Genomic DNA, 20,297 nt, shown 5'->3' on the forward strand with positions numbered 1-20,297 from the left:
TAACTAATCCAGAAAGTGGCAGCTAGACTTCGTGACTGGGAGTGGCTGCTTAGACCATATAACACCTCAAAGACCTACATTGGCTCCCAGTACGTTTCTGAGCACAATTCAAAATGTTGGCACTGACCTTTAAAGCCCTAAACTGCCTCAGCACAGTATACCTGAAGGAGCGTCTCCACCCCCATCGTTCAGCCCGGACACTGAGGTCCAGCTCCAAGAAGTGAAGCTACAGGGAACCAGGCAGAGGGCCTTTTCGGTAGTGGTGCCCACCCTGTGGAATGCCCTCCCATCAGATGTCAAGGAAATAAACAACTATCTGACTTTTAGAAGACATCTGAAGGCAGCCCTATTTAGGGAAGTTTTTAGTGTTTGATGTTTTAACACTTTATCATTATTATTACTAATAATATTCTGTTGGGAGCCGCCCAGAGTGGCTGGTGAAACCCAGCCAGATGGCCGGGGTATAAGTAATAATTCTATTATTATTATTATTATTATTATTAATTGCCTAAATGCAAAAGGTGTTTGTGGCATAGATGGTACCTTTATTAGAAAGCTATTTAATTAATATTTTAAAGCATTTATAAACCCTCTTAATATATTTTAAATCTATAAGCAGTGTAAACTATGTGCCACATAAAAACAGTGTCTGTTAAAACAAATATAAAGCTTGAAACCAATAAAACAGTGATAAAAAATATAAAAGCAAATAAAACTAATTCAGGGGATTGATGCACAAGACGCAGGGCCCACTCTTATGGGTCAGGGAAATCTTGGACAAAAATATGAACCTTTTATATGAAGTTTGAAGCAACTACAGCAATGTAGGGCATTCCACAGAACAGGAACACCAGAAAATGCCCATTTTCCACTCCCTGTCCTATGATATTCTGTGGAGTGCAGTGCCAGAAGTAGAATTTCCCCAGACAATCTCAGTGATCTTACAGGTCTATACAGGGGCAGAAGGTCTTTCAGATAACCTGGTTCCAAGTTATCTAGGGCTCAGTATGTTAACAAGAGGACCTTGAACATTGTTGGGGAGCTGATTGGCAGTTCCTTCAACATCTTACGGGTGTAATATGCTTGTATCCAGTTGCTCCACTCAATAACCTGGTCTCACCATTCTGTACCAGCTGCAATTCCAGACCAGAACAAAACCAGAAGGGGGGAAAATGCTTTAAGAAATGCTACCTCTGCCTGATCAATATCCAATCTACGCTAGGACACAAGGTAAATAGTCAAAATAATAGAATGTGGGAAGAATGTGATAACCCTTACTGTCTTTTAAGACGACACAAATCCCACTGATTTTAAAAAAAAAACCCAAACCAACTTGAGCCACACCCATTATTATCCATCATCTGCATCATGTGTAGTCAATGTGGTCCTCTCCAGATGTTTCTGAGCTCCAGTTCCCATCATCCCTTACTATTGGCTATGCTGGCTGGGGCTGATGGGAATCGGAATGCAAGAATGACTGGAAGGCACCACACTGGCCACGCTGATCCAGTGTTTCCCAAACATATGTCTCTAGCTGTTTTTAAAATACAACTCCCATCATCCCTAGCTAGCAAGACTGGTTTAAAGCATATGGCTTCTCTAGAAGAATAAATGGAACTGTCATTTTTACCCCTCACAGAGATCCCTTAACAAGCATCAGCTGCCCAGATTATTTGGGGGAAGCTGTGTTCTGTATAAATACCTTTTTAATGGGTGCACAGTTAATTTAAAAATTGAGAATAACACAAGGGATATAGCTATGGAAAAATGCAGTGAAATTTGCTGCCTCCTTGCTACTTATTTGATCAGAGTCTTCATCCTTTTGCCATTTCCACATTTGTTTTTGACTCCGTGACTTTGGGCATCAAGTGGTTTCTAAAGCTTGAGTTGAATCACCTTCCATGTCTTAATTAAATTCTAACACTTTCAAGAAGATCTCAGCTCTCTCTCTCTGGTTTCTCAAGGTTTCTCATTCCAGGGAGAGGGGATTCCCATCCCAAAATCTGTTCAAAAGAAGCTTTTAAGGTTCTCCACCTTCTCTGATCCAGTTTGAGGTCTAAAAGAAACAGTCAAGAAGATTCAATACTGTCACGTCTTCCCATTCAAATTGCTTTCCTCTCCACTACAGTGTTTATTGATTTTCCAATGCTAACTTCATCTCCCTCCCTCTCAGTACCAGATTAAAGTCTGGAAGGTATTAGATTTGGCATGGAGGGGGAATATAAGGCTGGGAATGGGAGACATCCCCCACCCCCAGTCACTTAAAAAAAATAAAATTCTCTGAAGAGGTTCAGAACGATTTCTTGGGGAAATGAAGATGCTGAGATATAATAACTTCATCTTTTGCCTTCTTCCTTGCCTTCAAAGTGATGATGACACCTTATCATTTGGGAATCTTGATTGTTACTTTCCATAGACTGCTGTACACAGAGGCAACCACAGAAGAGGCAGACAACGGAGGAGGGGAGGGGGGAGAGAAGGTGGCACCAAAGTTTTATTTTAAAAATTAAAGTGGGGTTCTGCGGTAGCCCAAACATTGCACAAGGCTTTTTAAAGTAGCAGGAGCGCTTGCTCTTCAGCGCTGCAAAGCTCCCTTTCTTTGTGTGTGTATTTATATATATATATATATGCTTGGGGAAGAACTCAAACGACAAAGAGTCTTTATTTCCGGGAGAAGACTTCAAAATACGTGCTAGAAATGGACAATTTGAGTCCTTTCTTTCTCCGCCCCCCCCCCCTTCCAACATGCAAAGCTAAAAGAGGAGGGGGAAAAAAAGAGAATTAAAATCAACCACGTGGTAGATCCATGCCTTTAAAAAATATATACAAAAAACCCCACCACACCTTGCCACCTCCACTTGCATTTATGTTCCTTCACCCTGTTCAGGGGAAGAAGAAAAAAAACAACACCAAGAGGGAAAGATTTTAAGTCTCTCCTAGATGGACGTATCTCAGGGATCAGCTTAGGTGACAAGAAGGCGCATCTTGCGTGCAGGGGAAAACCCGGGTGGCGCTTGGCTTTTTTACTGAGCAGGACTTGCCATGGCTGGTAGGAAAAGGAGAGGATGACCCAGCAGAGGGAGAGCCGCGGGCGAGGGGCTTCTCCCAAGGCTGGAGGTTTCTGGAGGCAACCAGCTTGGAAGGACTCTTCCAGGTCTCCCTTTCTCCTCGCCCCGCTCAGGAAGCCTGGGAGCGCCTCAGAAATCATCTCCCAAGAGGACTTTAAGTTTGGAGCCACCTTCTTCTTCTGCTGCTGTTGCCTTCATCTTCACCACCTCCTCCTCCATCTCTGAAGATCTTCCCAGCCCCACCTCTCCTGCCCCTTCTCCTCCTGCCTTTCCCCCTTTCTCTCTCTCCCCACCACCCCCGTTGTTGTTGTTGTTGTTAGAAAGCCTTCTTGCACCCCCTGGTGCTCTTGCGTTTTGTGTGTGGTAGGCAAGGAGATTGTCTTCTCTCTCTCTCTCTCCCTCTCTCGCTCCCTCTTGGTTGCTCATTATTCAGAGAGAGACACACAGAAGGGTTGAGTGAGAGAGAGAGAGAGAGACGGATATCTCAGGTCATCTGCAACTGCAGCAAGCCAGTGAAGGAGAGAGGGAGAGGGGGAGAGAGAGAGAGGGGAGGGAGAGGAGAGAGAGAGAGAGAGAAAAAAAAAAGCAGGGAAAAAGATGGCGATCCTCCATTGCTGAGACCTGGCAAGGAGCACATGAGAACCTCAGCAAAGAGAGAAAAAGAAAGGAGCAACTTCCACAACAATTGCAAGAAGAAGAAGAGGAGCCAGAGGCAGGAGGAGAAAGGGAAAAGGACCCAGCCGCCGCCGCCACCAGCAACCGGGACCTTCCTGTAAGTTCTGGCCTTTGAAGCCCATCTCGGGTCTTGGAGGGGAAAAGAGCAAAGCGAGGTTCTCCTTTTTTGGCTGTCCCACCAAAACCACCTTGGGGGGGGGGGAAGCTTGGAGAAGCGAGGAGATCCATTCATTCCGGGCGAGCTGGAGGAATTCGAGCACACAAAACACAAGGTGGTGGCGGCGGACCCGGTGGTTTTGTTGAGCGAGGAGAGAGAGAGGTCTCTCTGTGTCTCCTGTAATGGGGGAGGAGGTGGTGGTGGTGGTGGTTGGAGCTGGTGGGAGGAGGAGGAGGAAGGAAGGCAGTTAATTAATTTTGTGTTGTTGTTGTTGCATTTGAGGCGGCTGTGGGGCGAGAGAGAGAAGTGCGAGGAGCGCCGCCGAGAAGTGTGTTGTGGGGGCACTTGGGGGTTTGGCTGTGTGGGGAAGTGGCTGGATCTCCCAGGCGCTGGGAGAAGAGAGAGAGAGAGAGAGGCGGCCGGGGGGGGGGGGCGGAGAGGGAAAAAGCTCAGTAGAGCTGCCTCGACCGGTGACCTCTTTCTTTCTTTCCTTCCTTCCTTTTTTTCTTTCTTTGCTTTCTCTTTCTCTCTCTTTCTGCGCCTCCTCCTCCTCTTCTTCCAAAATCTGGTCCCTCTCTCTCAGGCAGGTAGACTGGACCTTCTTCTCTCCCCCCCCCCATTACACACACACACACACACACACACGGCATACACAACCAAGGCTCCCTCTCCCGCCTTTCCTCAAGTTGAGCTGATGGTGAGGGTCCTTTCTGAAAAGGGTTGCCTTGGAATAGGACAGCGGTGGAAGCTGGAGAGAAGCCATTACAACACAGTTTTTGCTCTTTGCTTTGAGAAGGGAAGAAAGGAGAAAGAGAGAGAGAAAAGAGAGTGGGGGGGGTGTTTCAACAGAGAGCCTCACTTCTTGCTCGGTTCCCTGGTGTCCATGGCTTTCCAGGGAATGAGAAGCAGCTGAGCTTTCCCCCCTTTCATTTCCCTCCTCCCCCCCTCTTTCTTTATCTCCTTGTCCTCCATTTGCAAGCTGTCTGCTTTGGTTCCAGTCCAGACTCCAAAACACAAAGCTACTCCTCTTTCGCGCGGGGACACACACACACAATCTCCAGGCGTTTCTCTTCTCCTCTCTTGGAGTCACCCTCTTTCTTCCCTGAGCTTTATAGTTTCTACTTCTGCATGAGGGTGTGTGTGTGTGTGGAAAGGAAAGGGGAGATCCTGGCTCTGGAGATCTGGAGAGATCTCAGCTTGCAATCCTCTGTTGTGATGAGATTCTCAGCCTTTCTTTTTTTCCAACCCAGAGAAAGTTTGCTCCTCTTGGTTTTTGGGGAAGGACCTTCTAGGAAGGGGGGGAGAAAGGTGGCGAGATACGGGGGTTGCTTTCTGCTGATGCTTTTGTGTGCATGCCTGCTTGTCTCATGAAGCTACTTGCATGTCTAAGAGGAAGTGAATAGTTGGACAGAGGGCTGTGATCTGAGTCAGGTAAGCCATGTCATGTTCTCTAGCTCCACCAGAAAATGGAGGAGAGGGAGAGCAAGGGCAGGCTTTTCCAGTAGACAAAGCTGAGATGGGAAGTGCTCATGCAATTATGGATGTTTCTCCATTTTTTTCTGAAGCTTTGTTGGCAAAGCCTGGCTTGACATTTTTTCCCCTCCAGTGAGCAATGTTTTTTGATGTCTCTTCTCTTTCTGACTCCAGGAAATGGACGATTTGAGGAAGTTTCATAGATTCTTTTCATAGATTCTCCAGAGACAGACAGAGAGTGAGAGACCTGTGCTCAAAAGGACATATTTTCCCCCCTGCTTCTTTTATAGTTTCATTTTTGAAACCAACCCCTTTTAGATGTAACTTTTGGGTTGAACTTCATGGCCTTCAAGAGGCTGCTTCAGTTGACCAAAGACGTGCTTTATTTTGTGTGTGTGGGGAAAATGGAATAGTTAAATATCTGATGAGCCTGGCAGTGTTCTTCTGCAGAATGACATGAAATCAATGTCAATCAAGCAAATTTTGTGTTAGCCTCGCAGTGGACATTCCAATTGATGGTATCTTCTGGAAGTGTTGCAATTTTGGTAAAGAATTTGGAGCTGCGTATGTACTTTCATTTTTTATTTTTTATTTTAAAAAATGAATCATGCAATTATGAGTGTCTCTGAAATTCCACAAGGCATCTTAAAGGCTCTGTAATTCATGGAGGAATTTCTCTCATTGTCCCCCCCTTCCTAAACCTGACCCTAAACATCAATTATGGAGCTTAGAAATGTTGGAGTTTCATTAGAATTATCATCATTATCCAGCCAAACCTAAGTACATTGAAGTTCCATTGATTTCCATGGAAGAGTTACAGTGTGATCCTATACATATCCACATAGAAGTAAGCCCTATTGAGTTCAGTGGAGCTTACACCCAGGTAAGTTGTGTGCAGGACTGTAGCAAGCATGCACTTAACTCTTTTCCATTGAAATCAGCGAGATTTTAAAATGCTGACATTTGTCTGGAACATGAATTCTATTTTTAGATGTAATTATGGAATGCTAATATTTCAACAATATGATGGCAATTCAGAAAAAGATGGTATTTTTCTTCTTCTCACCTTTGTTTCCAGCTTCTAATTAGGAATACTCTAGGGTCATCTAAAGTTGATGAAAAATTAAATCTGCAGAGTCATCAACAGTAGCTCCAGCCTAACACTTTACTGTGCCTCAAAACAATGACCATGAATATTAAGAGTGTAATTAATTCTCTCTTTGAGAAGTTGGTAAGCAGAGGGTGAAATAATGAAAGTGAGGTAGCCAAAATGTTTGAAATGCTGAGAGGAGTTTGGGTTTCCATAGTAAAACTGCAAAAGCAAGCTTAAGTGATAGAAATGTAGATATATATGTGTATGTCACAGATAGCTACAAGTCACCATAAGATAAGGAAAATCCCACCTTGAATTATATGCAATCAACAAAATGGTAATTTCTGAAAATGTTAAATTTTAGATGATAGACCTTGGTGGTTTTATCTATGTTATCTACGTTACTGATAAAACACTAGCCCTATTTTTAAAAAATGGGGAATATTTGATTTTACTACTTAACTTTTGGTTGTGGTTGTACATTTCTTTCCTCAAACTTCTGAGTTCTTTCTAGCTGGAGAACAAAGCACAATGTTTCAGTGCGAGACATTCATTGCATACTCTTTAATGATGTTGTGGTAGGCCCATTCCATTGCTCATTGATGCCAACGAGTTCCATTTTTCATTTGTTTTGGTAGACACGGCTATTGTTTTCTTCCCATGATGAATCTAATCATATGCAGAATATCTGTTCATAAGAACTTGGTTTACCTGATTCAGAGTTATGGATGGTTTCTCTCTGATATATGAAGGTAAAGATAGCACAGGCAGAATTAAATATACAGGGCAATTGGTAGAGTTAGGGTAAATGGTCTTTTGCAAGAGACCTGTTTTAAACTCAGCTTGAAGATGGTTTCATCATCAGTGGTAGGTGACGGGTGTTGCCAGACAAACAAACAAACAAAGGCCCAAGACTCTTCTTGCTAATAAAAAGCACTTTGACTAGGACAGCTTCCATCAAAAGCTGTGCTGTTCACTTTGCATTAACACTGCAATCATACTTCTTGCTCAGAAAATAGAAAAGAGTTTTTAAGAGCTATTTTGCACATGTGTGTCTCAGTACTTGATGAAACAAAAACAAAAAAAAAATCCTTCCAGTAGCACCTTAGAGACCAACTAAGTTTGTTATGGGTATGAGCTTTCGTGTGCATGCACACTTCTTCAAATACTTGATGGTACCTCTTGACTTGCATGGAATATGTGAGTTGCAATCCATTGTGCTTGAGATGGTGTCAGCTGATCTGGTGTTGGAGCTTGCTTTGAGACTCTTTGAGAAAATTACTCATGCACCCATAACATACTGGCTGCTTATCTGCTTGTTTCTTCAGTGAGTTAATTTTATTTTCGGATTCCTTTCTCTTTTGGGCTTGTAGTTGAGTTTGTCTTGAGGAGATGAGGGGGAGGGAGAGAAGTAGTTTATCGCCCTTTCCCATGGAAATCGGAGATATCATTCAGTTGTTATCCTATGCATGAATGTTCCACAAGGCGAAGAATTTGCCGTGTTCATAATGAGATGATGAACACAGAAACTAGTGGAAGAAAATGTAGGTCTTTTGAAGATTTAGCTTGATATTCAATGATCAACGTCAACAGTAGTCAAAAGCTCCTCAGATTTGCTTTTCTTTTTAATTCTGTATGCTTTTGGGGTCCTCGGTGACCCAAAGGGATGTAAAAATTGGAGAACTTTCTCCTACAACCTGTGATATTTCACACTTCACGTATTCTCCTACAATACCAGGTATATCACTCAATGTTTTCTCAAAACCTGGCTTGTAGCTGAGATTGTTTGTAATTTAAGTGTTTCATTAAAATGGGAGGTCAGTAAAAGTGAGTTCAAGGTAAGGGATGTCGAAATGACCCCTAAAGTGATTTTTTTTTAAAAAACACTAATTTGGTGTTGATGTAGCTGTTAAGGAGGTGTTAAACATTTGTTGTTGTTTGTTCAGATCCTTGGGTGGATTTTGAATTGCAGGAAAAATATATGAGTGTCAATTAGAGTTCAAAGGAACTATCGCTGCTGAATCTAGATGTCATCCTTGATTGGAATCTTCCATCTCTTTTGTAGGAAATGTATACCGTACTTCTTTGTGCTTCCTGCATTTTCTCTGTACTATAAGCCACAATCCTTAATATGATTTCATATTTATATTTTATATTGCAAAATATAAATAAATGCAAATATATAAATATATATAAATGCAAAATATATTGCATTTATTTATTTATTTTTAAAAAACCCTAAATGGTGACCTAAATGTGACCCCGATATATGATTAGTGGGGTGGTTTTTAGGAACTTAGGAGGGTTGAAAATGAAATAACTGTATCACAGTTGTATAGGGAGACAAGTTGTGTTCCAATATCAGTTGGCCAGATGGAATTTTATGGTGACAATTAATGGTAGAAAGAAATACGCATTTCATGAAAATAATTTTATTGCTAGAAAGGAAGTACTGAAGTCTTATAATAATCCAAATCTAAGTTTTGAGAAAGGCTAGTCAAAGAGAATATTCTTGAAATATATATTCTTGGGTGTGGGAATAGTGGAGTTAAGCTAAAAGCAACTAATGCAATGTTTCTATGGATTATATTCAATATTGCACACTTAGAATTGCACCAGATTTAAGACTCTACTAATCTTCCCTGTAATGTAGCTAATTTCTCCAGTGAAGCTGAAGAACATAGGTCTGTCATTAAAACTGAGAGAAAACACAAAGAGAATGAAATTTGTGGGTATTGATGAATGTCTATGGAAAAAGACAGAAGTTCAAGCACAATGCTGGTTAACACTCATTGTTGAGGCTGGGAGGAACTAGGTGGGCAAGTCTATCTCTAGTTAGCTAAGCTGTAACCAAGAGTTCACCAGGCTTTAAGACCTTGCAAAGAGCAATCTTGAAGGAATAGAGGATCCTTATCTTCTGCTGGCAAATCAAGAAAACCATGCTTAATAGGTACTGATTGTATCAGGTTCTTGAGGAAGTACTAATTTGTCTTTTGACCGCCTGCTTCTTTCTCAGTGAGTTTTATAACAATAACCATGGCTAGAAAGCTATTGTATTTGGATGCTTGCAGCACTTTCCTCAAATTAGATGGCTGTCTTTTATTTTAATAGGGATGCGTCATATTTCAAGTAACAGAAGTGAATTGCACTAGATAACTCCTATGGTGGTGATTTCTACAAGGAAAAGAAGATGGGTCAGGTCATATGTTTTTGATAGTAGGAGCAGAGTTCATTCATTCCTACATTGAAAGGGGGTTGGACTAGATGACTGTTAGTGTCCCTTACAACTCTACAATTGTATGATTCCAAGAGGGTTGTTTTATTTTTGTATATAACTTTGAGGCATGTTTCACTCTTGTACTAAAATGGACACCTATGTCATTTTAACTAAGGGGTAGGCATTCACCTTGCAACTGTGGGGTAGCACAGCTACCATATTTTCTAGGGAATGGTATTTTTAGGGAGGTCCTCTGTCACTTCCCAGTCCTTATTCCATCCCTGGAAAAATGTCACTGCCATTATATTGGCAGAATGTTGTGTGTATGAGAATCAATGTTTTTAAGGGCCCTGTTAGAGGCACAGGTTAGTTACATGCGTGCAACAGGGTGGCTTAATGTTTCAACACCCATGGCAGCCCCTCTTGTTGCATTAAGTTGGGGCCTAGCTTAGACCAGTGGTGGCGAAACCTGGCCCTCCAGCAGTTTTGGGTCTACAATTCCCATCATCCCTGGCCACTGGTCCTGTTAGCTAGGAATGATGGGAGGTGTAGTCCCAAAACAGCTGGAGGGCCAAGTTTGGCCACCACTGGCTTAGGCGAACTAAAGAAACCCTTTTATTCTTGCAATCAGTAATTATGGAGTCATCGCAACAGTCTACTAGTTGATGAATAGATTAGTTCACGGAGGCTATTTTTTAATACGAGTAAAAGAAAGTTCACGCGGCACACCAGTGTTGCAACAGGCACTTTAAAAAAAAGTATTTGTCACTTACTGAACCCCCAAATATTCGGCACAGCCAGTACTTAAATATCTGAACCATGGGTGAATATTACTTAATTTATTTATAAATGTATAATCCCCACTTCCGTAAGAAATACAGTTAGGTGGAATACAGAATGCTACATTGGATGTTGAAGCTCATGATAGCACTCATGAAGTCTTTGGCTATGAGAAATACAGGAGCCACAAGCATAGGTGACTAAAGATTTAGGCAAGTTTATAGACCCATGAACGGCTATTTTCATAATGGCATATTTTATTGTTGTGACCCACCTTGGGACCTTGCAGTAAAGTGTGGATAAGAAATTAATTAACTAAGTTAACCTTATCCATAGCAGAAGGGCAGACATCTCTGATTATCAGGTACAAGGTAAGATATGGGGAAGGAAGTTACTCCATGGGTTCCCAGTGTACAGTATCTGCCTGGATACTATTGGGAACAGACAGATGTGCTCCTTGAGGCTGTGATCTGATCGAGGAAGGCAGTTCTTAGGTTTTGTTTGTTTGTTGCATTAACACTTTTGATCTTTCCTCCTTTCAGACTTTCACTTTTCTGATAACAAGAGTTCACAATGTTACCGGGGGTTTTTTAAATCTGTCCTTCCATCTATCATCATCATCATCATCTCTGTATATGCCTTCCCCTAACCATTCAATGTTTTTTTTTGAAGTTTAGGAAATCTTAAAAGTGTTAAGCATCTCTCCTTTTTATAACCAGGAAAAGAATATGCAATTCTGGGTGAAGATGTTGGGGTGAAAGTGTCCGTAGAGCAGGCTTACGTCTTTTCTGTCCATGTTTTTCTTTTTTAAATATATATATAAATATTTAGAGCAGTGATAATAAATTCTTGAATGTAAAGGTGATAGCTTCTGCTGGGAGAGATACAGTTAACATTGTAATAGATGAACTTCACTATGGCAGTATTCCAGATGAGTTGACTGTTGAAAATAAAATGTTCCAGAAGAACTGGGAGAACAGGAAAGAAGCTAAAATAGCATGGTTTGTATGCCAGTGCTGAGAGAAGAAAGAGGAGGGGGAAGGCACAGAGAAGATAATTATCTTAAGTTAAACTATCTTCTTGGTTGAAGGGAACAGAATTTCAGAGATGCATCTGAATTATTTCTTGACTTCATCTGTTGGTGTCATCTTCGAAGCATTCTTCTGCTTCCTTTTTTTCCTTCAAGAGAGTACGGAATTAGGAAATGGGAGAACTTTGTGACAATTGATGTAGCACTTATGACAAATAGACTTTAAAAATTGCATTGTGTGCACTAATCTGAAAATGGAAAAATGGTGGGCCAAGGCGCCTGGATGTTTACAGTTTCAGTTGGATCTATGCAGGATGAGCTGGTAATAAACTTGATAGATTGGAAGACCAGTCATTATGTCAAAGGCTAGTCAAGTGGTTGGAGCATTGTTATTTTTTAAATAATAGCAAAGGACAGGATTTGGCTAATTACATAATGGCTCCTTACTGAAAGACTAGTAGTTTTATAGATCACCGTGCCTGTTCACATCAAGGGCTCTCCAGTCCACAGCAAGTGGAGTGGACTGGCTGGTAGACGTGACTCTTGGGCACTTGTTCGTTGTTCCTCTTTTAATTAGAATCATAGAAGTTTAGAGTTGGAAGGGACCCTGAGGATCATCTAGTCCAACCCCCTGCAATGCAGGAATATGCAGCTGTGCCACACAGGGATCGAACTTGTAACCTTGGCATCATCAGCCACCATGCGCAACACTTTTTGCTATCTCATTAAGAAGAAGAAGAGGGACGTGGGTGGCGCTGTGGTCTACACTACTGAGGCTAGGGCTTGTCGATCGGAAGGTCGGCAGTTTGAATCCCTGCGACGGGGTGAGCCCCCGTTGCTTGGTCCCAGCTCCTGCCAACATAGCAGTTCGAAAGCATGTCAGAGTGCAAGTAGATAAATAGGTACTGCTCCGGCGGGAAGGTAAACGGCATTTCTGTGTGCTGCTCTGGTTTCACAAGAAGCGGCTTAGTCACGCTGGCCACATGACCCGGAAAAACTGTCTGCAGACAAATGCCAGCTCCCTCGGCCAGTAAAGTGAGATGAGCACCGCAACCCCAGAGTCGTTCTCAACTTGACTTAACTGTCAGGGGTCCTTTACCTTTACCTTTAAGAAGAAGTAGACCACATGGTGTAACCAGTTTAAGAGAGAGCAGAACATTCTTGTGGGTAGTGGTGGGTTGTAGTTGGACAGTTGTATTAAGTGCAGAGAGAGAGAGATAGTCAAGAGTCCTGCAACACTTTGGAATCAAGGGGGCTTTTCATTCCTGCCATTGCTATCAGATGACTCCATGATGCAGTTACCACTTACGCAAGGAAGTTCTTGACACTGTAGAATATTCTACAGATAAAAGGTAACAGTGGTTAATTCTGACTGGTTAGTCCTGTCGTCTCAACCTGGCTAGCCCTGAGGATTATTTAGGTTGCATTAAGTGTATACTTTACTCCCCTCCCCAAATCATGCTCACTGGATAGTAAAACTCTGGACTGCATGACCCTAGTTGGGTGAAGGTGGCTTGTGACCAAGTCCTGTTGGAATCTACGACACACTTAAGTCAAAAGTGACCAGCAAGTCTTACTATACTTAATGGGACTTAAAGTTATAATTCATTTTAGCCAGATCGTAGCCTGAATGTAGGACCAAATACAAGAACAGCACTCATCTTTTTCTTTCATTAGCCACCTACTGTTCTTGAGGAGAAAATCAGTTGGAATGCTGCTCAGTAACAAAAGGTATTCAGGTGAGGAAGAATTGCATGACCTCAGGAAATACATGGTGTAATACCAGTGATAAATTGGGTGTGTACCCCTTCACACGGGTGATGTGAGCAGCTTTGCTTTTAGTTGTGTAGTATTGCCTTTCCCATAAAGTGAGTGGCTGGCATGATTTTCGGGTCCTTTCATTGCTGGCTTAGACATAAGGGAGCTACTTTTCCATGAGGAGCTCCTTCTGTATGGCCAAAGTAATGTTGAATTAACTCAAGCACTTGGCTTCGAACTATGTGGTGCCAACCATGGAATCAGCTGGTTGGGAGTGCTGATTTTCTTGAAAGGACACAGTTGGCCCTTGCAGCAGGAGTCCTGCTTAAGTAGAGTAATAGTGAAAGGGTTTGGTTTCTCTCTGCTTGGGTAGGATTGCATAGACACTCAACCTGAGAGGTGAGGTTTTGGGAGCGAGTTGCATTCAGTGGTCTGGTAGACCTTCTCAATTTTCCCTCCAGCAATTCCATTCACTGCAGTAATCACAGCATCTATCAGTAACTTTGGAGTTGCTTGGCTGGGTGTATGTACATGCCAAAGGTGTTAGTATATTGCCAGTATTATAACTATCCTAAAAATAGTCTTCAAAAAATGTCTGGCATATCTGTTTAAAGCCTACATGCTGTATATATGGCTCCAGGTGGTCTTCCAGGGATTACTCAAAATCACTTCACCTTAGTTTCAGCAGTTGCATTTTGCCAGGTGCTGCCAAATTTTTATCTGGTATTTAGAGGAACCATTCTGCTTCTACTGACTTGCTTTTCCTCTGGTTAACCAACCCAACCTTGCTTTGAGATGTGTGTGGGTACGTGACTGAAGAAATAGTTGAAAGCACAGATTGTGTTGCAGGAAAGGTTTTTATTAAATGATCTGGTGAGTTCTGATGTCCCCAGTTGGTCATCGGTGGAAAGAACAGAAAAACCTCTGGAGGAAGTCATAAATGTTCTGAAAAGCGACATTGTTTTGTGCTGGCATGTACAAGTGATTAGCAAAGGAACAAAGCTATTGTTTTTGATTAGGGGGAAGTCAAATGCATTGCTGCTGATACAATATTCACTGGCGAGGTATGGTGAGGTAATTTATTTATTTTTACTGGGAGTTAAACTTGTGCAGACTGGGTAAACAGTGAATTGTTTTAAGCATTAAGTTAATTCTATGCAGCTTCACCAGTGAGTGTTCGGTAGAATTGCCTCCTGAGAGTAATGACTGTGGAGGCACTGCAAGCATTGGCATATCTTGACAGCTATCATAAAGATGTTTGCATTTGTATTTTGCCCTGTTACTCAGAGTGATTCACATACACCAGCTCCACAATTCCTACAGCAGCCTCGTAATGTACCTTAGTATTATTACCTCCACATTGTAATGGGGCTTGGAAGGGAGGCTGAGGGAAGTTAACGGCTGAGATGAGATTTGAACCAGAGATTTCCTAATTCACAGCTCCCATGAGCCAGCCATCACAAGTATGAAGGTGAAATGGACAGCATTAGCCAAAGACAGTGGTGTCCAAACTTTTTTCAAAGAGGGCCAGATTTGATGAAGTGAAGGGCTGTGAGTGAGGGCCGACCAAAGAGTTGTTGACCTTTTTTTAGGTTGAAGTTGGTGAGCTTTTTTATGATTTTACCCCAAAGTTGGTGAGCTTTTTTTAGGACTGAAGTTTTTGAGCTTTTTTAAGGGTTGGAGTTGTTTTTAAGGATTTTACCTCAGGAAATAAAATGCCACAGAGGCCGGATTAGGCCCCCGAAAGGGACTTTGGACATGCCTGGACAAAGAAGACTTGTTTCCTTAAATAATGCTAAGTCCTTTTAGATAGCTCGGTTGGTTAGAGCATCGTGCTCTAGTCAAGGTTTCAGGCTTAATCCCCATATGGGACAGCTGCGTATTCCAGCATTGTGGGGGGTTGGCCTAGATCAGAGGTTTTCAACCTTGTTGAGTCCATGACTCCCTTGACCAACTGCATTCTTTCTCCGGCACCCCTGTGGAGCTCAGGAGCCCAGTTCTGTCACCCCTTGCCTGCAGAGCTGGCGGCCTCTCACCCTTTTTCGAACACCCTCACTTGTGGAGTGTTCTGTCAGCCTCCTCTCCTCTTCTTGGAGTCCTCTGGACAGCCGCTGCTGCCACCTCTGGTCTCTGAGCTGCCCCTGCCCCAAAGAGAGGTGCCTTCCAAAGGCACCATTCACCTGCAGAGCTTATAGCCAGGGCTGCTGCAATAAACAAATGTGGAAGCCTCTGGGAGGCAGAGGGCATCAGAGGAGGGAGGGAAGGAAAGAGGAAAAGAGGCCAGTGTTGACCTTCATTCAAGGCACCCCAAGTGCACTACATAGTCAGGGCAAAGTCAGGGAATTTGGACACTGGTTGAAAACCACTGGACTAGATGATCCTCAAGGTTCCTTCAAACTCTACAATTCTATGAACCTATATGTGCTTCAAATCATTCTTTGCAGATTATGAGGGCTTTGTTGTTTTTTAAATATGGTTTACACTGGCCTGTAGGACTCCTGACTTGAATATTTGGAGGATGGTTGCTATATACTCCACCCTGTTGAGCCTTTTGTCTATTCCTCTCTCCTTACTACTTTACATTGCAGTTAATTACTTAGTAATTATCAAGGGAAAGGAATGACCTGTGGCACAACATTCTTGTGAAACCATCTGACATCTCGTAAAGCCTTCTGACACCCGAAGCATCTAAAGCTGTCTAGGAAATTAAGATATGTGATGTTAAAACCACCCCGTGGCTCATATTAATGGAATGCGTTGGAAAGAGCCTAAAAAGTGGAAGCTCAGCTGATGTCACCACAGCAGGGTTGGCTTTCAAAGGATGCAAGGATCACTGTCAGGAAAAGGAAACAGGAGACACACAGAAGCGGAAAGCAGGCAGAGCTGTTGAGCAAGCACAAAAGTAGGTTAAGACATTCCATAAGCAATGTGTAGTGGAAACTCTCTGCTAACAGAAGTATCTGCGCCGAGGAAGGAGAAGCAGAGTAGGTAATGATGGGGCACGCTAAAAAGAAGACCGTCTTTTACGAAGCTTTTCTTCTATAGAAAGACGCACTCAGCCCCAAAGGCAGTAGACTTCAGAAGAAACACCCACCTTCCACTCCATTCAGTAGACTTCAGATGACAAAGCGTGAGGGAAGGGTTTTCTTTCTGCTTTGGCTTTCTTTTGGTCAACAAGTACTAAAAATGGAAAGCGATGTCATTTGTGAACACTGTCTGGTTCCATGATATTTTGGACAGGTGGCTGAAGAAGAGAAAACAGCTCCACCAGCAAGGGGGTTGGGGAGATTCAAACTATAACTGAGGGCTGAAGGTTATGGGAGAAGCTAAAATGTGAATTTAAGCCTCACGTTGTTATACTAGTGTCATAACTAGTTATGTTTTCAATTGAAAATAAAACTTCCCAGGACTATTCCCTCTTATCTAGAAGCGTTGACAAAAATGGAAGCACTAGTTGGTAAAGAGGATTTTCAACTTTTAATGCAATTGATCCCTGGTCAGCAACTACCCCTCCCCCCTCCAGAGGACCTCTTTTGCAAGGTTCTGGAGAGTTCAAAATGGCCTTCTGCTCAGTTCCATGGCTATGGATGCTGTTCATTTATACCTATTTGCCTCTGAGTTTGGCATTGGAGGGGCCGCCATTCAGAAGGCTGGTTCTGTCTAGTGACCCTGAGGAGTGTGTGCATTCACACACACACACACACACACACACACGGGTCTGAAGGCTTCAGTTGCAGGATGTACCATTGGAGGAAGGGTGGAGGTGATTTTTGCTGACTCGCTCTGCAGCCTTCCTCCCTACAGTCCCTGTGGTCCCCAAAGAGCTACTCTAGAGGATCAGAGGACATAGGAAAATAGGAAGCAGCCTTATTCTGAGTCAGACCATTGGTCCATCTGACTCAGCAATATCTACACTGGTGGACTGGTGAATTTTGCCTCCCCACCAACTTCCTCCAGTGATGATGATGCTCAGGATCTCTGACTCTTCTGGATAGCTCAGTTGGTTAGAGCGTGGTGTTGATAATGCCATGGTGGCAGTTTCAATCCCCGTATGGGACGGCTGCATATTCCTGCATTGGAGGGGGTTGGATTGGGTGACCCTTAGGGTCCCTTCCAACTCTACAGTTCTATGATTCTGTGAAGAGAAGGAACCCTTCTGTTTGTGGAAGAGTAAGTCTGGATCCAAGCCCGGTACTTTAGCATATAGCTGCTCTCAGTAGGTTAAATGACTTTGCTTTATGCATAAAACATGTATGTAGACATGCAGACAAAGCACTCCATACTTCGATCTCCTCCCATCGAGATTTCCATCCCAAGTGTTTTAAATACAGAAACTCATAACCAGTTTGGTGAAAATTGGTTCAATCAATCAGGTTATCTTTACCCACTGTGTAGTAATTGTGAAATAATGTCTTGTGCCTCTTCTTGAAAGAATATGTAGTCTTGTGGTTACATATTCTTGGTTATGGAGATAATGGATTTGTTACTCCAGGAATAATATATACTTACCCACTAACATGCCCAAGAGATTGGCATTCCAGATTTTTATTTCTCTTTCCTTGTATTGCTGTGTATTCTTTTGGAGGTACAGTATAGGGAAGAGGGCTTACTCAGTATAGGGAAGAGTGCTCAGTTGACTTCCTCAATGGGCAGGTTGTTCAGAGCAAGATAGGTTTTGTTTCTACAGCAATGACAATGCTATCTTTCTTGCAAAATCATTCGTGTTGGTTATTTCTGTATTTAATAGGAGGGAAAACAAGGTTCAGAAAGTAATACCTAATTCAGGGGCACTAGGTCAGAATTCATCACTGAACACTGATTTGAACCAAATATTCCACAGTTCCATTGGATTGGGCCATAATGGATTCAGACAAACAAGATTTTCACGATTTTGATTAATGGCAAAGCATGCTGCTGGTTTCCTCCTTTTTAAAGCCACTATTGAAAATGGTTTTCTCCCACTTGCTGTTTATTTTGATGATGTTTATTGACGCCATGATTTAGAAAGAGAGTTTTTAAGATCTCCTAGGCAGAAATCCTAGGCATACCGACAGGGGAGTCAACCCCACTGAGGACAGTGGGACGAAACATGAATAGGATTTTATTGCCTCTTACACTTTTGTATAGAATGGGACCATATCTGAAATAATAAGCTTGGATTTTGTAAAGAATGCCATTCAGAGCTTGAACTCTAGAGTAGCAGGTTGATTTGGGGAGACATTGATTAAAGTCAATGTCAAATAACCGATTTAAGTTTTATAAGTATCGCATAGTGTTTGGTCTATGTTCACTGGGTTGTATTCGGTGCTTGCTAAAAGTTTTTATTTTATTTTAAGGGAGCCTACCCAGATATGTAAAGTTGATATGTATTTTAATACGTAATTTTATATTTTAATGTATATTTTAACTACTGATTTGATTTAGATTTTGAAATTTATTAGGTTAACTTATCATTAACTCTGATAATTTTAATGCATATTTTATTCTCTGGAAACCACTTAAAGGTTTTTAATGAACAAGCAGTATACAAACTCCTAAAGAGTTCCCACTCATTTTATAATCCCAGTCTCTTCTGAAGAATTAAAACATATTGCTTTGCAACTAAATAGAGCCTTTATACTATCTAAGAGCATGATCTAAAACATTTGAACATACAGTGTACTACCAAATAATGGATTGTAGCCATCCAACCACCGTATTTTTCGCTCTATAAGACACACCAGACCACAAGACGCACCTAGTTTTTGGAGGAGGAAAACAAGAAAAAACATATTCTGAATCTCAGAAGCCAGAACAGCAAGAGGGATCGCTGCGCAGTGAAAGCAGCAATCCCTCTTGCTGTTCTGGCTTCTGGGATAGCTGCGCAGCCTGCATTCGCTCCATAAGATGCACACACATTTCCCCTTACTTTTTAGGAGGGAAAAAGTGAGTCTTATAGAGCAAAAAATACGGTAAGTCATACTTAGAGTAGTCACAATGACATCAGTGTACATGGCTAATGTATGCCTGTTAATGTCAGTCATCATGCTATGATGATGACTGGGCTGGAATCAACCCTTTGTCTTAAATTGCTGAGCAATTTAATGACTTTTTATTTGGGTCCTTATTTACACTTGGGAATGACAACGAGGAAGAGATCCTTGACTTGACGACTTGTGTCTCTGAACTTTTTCAGAAGCAGAGCCCAGCAGTGAAAAAGCAGGGCAGTGCTTCTCAGTGAGATGGGAAAAGCAATATTCTCATAGTCTTTAAGTCACATTGATTTCTGTGGGAGAATAAAGTGCAGCACTGCTCCCTTTGAAGCCAGTGAGACTTAAAATTGCCGTAGCTAGTTGCCTATGCTGTTCGGTTGACAGTCATAATATTTGTAGCTTTGTGCAATAATACATGACATGACTTATTGTTTTATCTCAAAAGCGTGATTTCCTCCCGCCCCAACTGATTTTTTTTGCTCCTAAATAGAAAAACATGTTTTAACTCAGTGACCTTGTGCAGACATAACCTTTAACCACGGTTTGTTTTCCTTAACCAGAGGCGTGCTTTTGGATGATCCCATCTAGGTTTATTAAGCCAAGACAAAAATGAACTATTTTCCAACTCTTACAGTCAATCCCTTTTCTCCTTTGTTTGTGGTGTGAGCAATCAAACCAAAAGTCCCTAATTAAGCATAGTTTTCCATGTAGTCCAAGCAAGGACACTATACTTGCCAGCGGCGGAACAAGCCAGGATATTGAACCATGGTTTGAAGCTGGCTTTATTCTACACACAGAGAGACAGCTGCACAGTTTGAGCAGAATTAACAAGAATAGTAGTCATGATACCTATAGACAGCTAGATTCCCCGGGAAGCTTAATAAGCTGAGCATGGAGGTGATGGACTACATCTGCCTCTGCTTGTTCCTTCAGCTATGTAAAGGGATACTTCCTCTGCATATGGAAATTCTATATAGCATTCATAGCTTACTAGCCATTGATACCGTGTCCTCCATGAATGTTTCTACCCCTCCTTAAAGTCACCTTAAACTAATCATCATCTTCACAATTGAT

At 42.1% G+C, this 20,297-nt stretch overlaps 1 protein-coding gene and 1 long non-coding RNA gene across 11 annotated transcripts in view; one reads left to right on the forward strand and one right to left on the reverse strand.

Annotated features, from left to right (window-relative positions):
- LOC310668040 overlaps positions 1 to 20,297 on the reverse strand; it is a 1,372,673-nt gene that overhangs the window by 1,070,302 nt on the left and 282,074 nt on the right. The window lies entirely within an intron of this gene.
- Positions 2,815 to 20,297, forward strand: part of ZNF462 (zinc finger protein 462) — a 136,699-nt gene continuing 119,216 nt past the window's right edge. The window contains exons 1-2 of one of the 10 annotated variants that reach the window (XM_083419181.1): positions 2,958 to 3,840; positions 5,548 to 5,918. The gene's annotated coding sequence lies outside the window, so the exon portion shown is untranslated. Of the gene's footprint in view, positions 3,841 to 4,172; positions 4,229 to 4,600; positions 5,332 to 5,547; positions 5,919 to 20,297 lie in introns of those variants that run through there. The other 9 variants (XM_083419185.1, XM_083419188.1, XM_083419187.1 and 6 more) reach the window with 9 other exon arrangements.

Source organism: Podarcis tiliguerta (genome assembly GCF_965153285.1).
Source record: "Podarcis tiliguerta genome assembly, chromosome: 17".
Taxonomy (NCBI): Eukaryota; Metazoa; Chordata; class Lepidosauria; order Squamata; family Lacertidae; genus Podarcis; species Podarcis tiliguerta.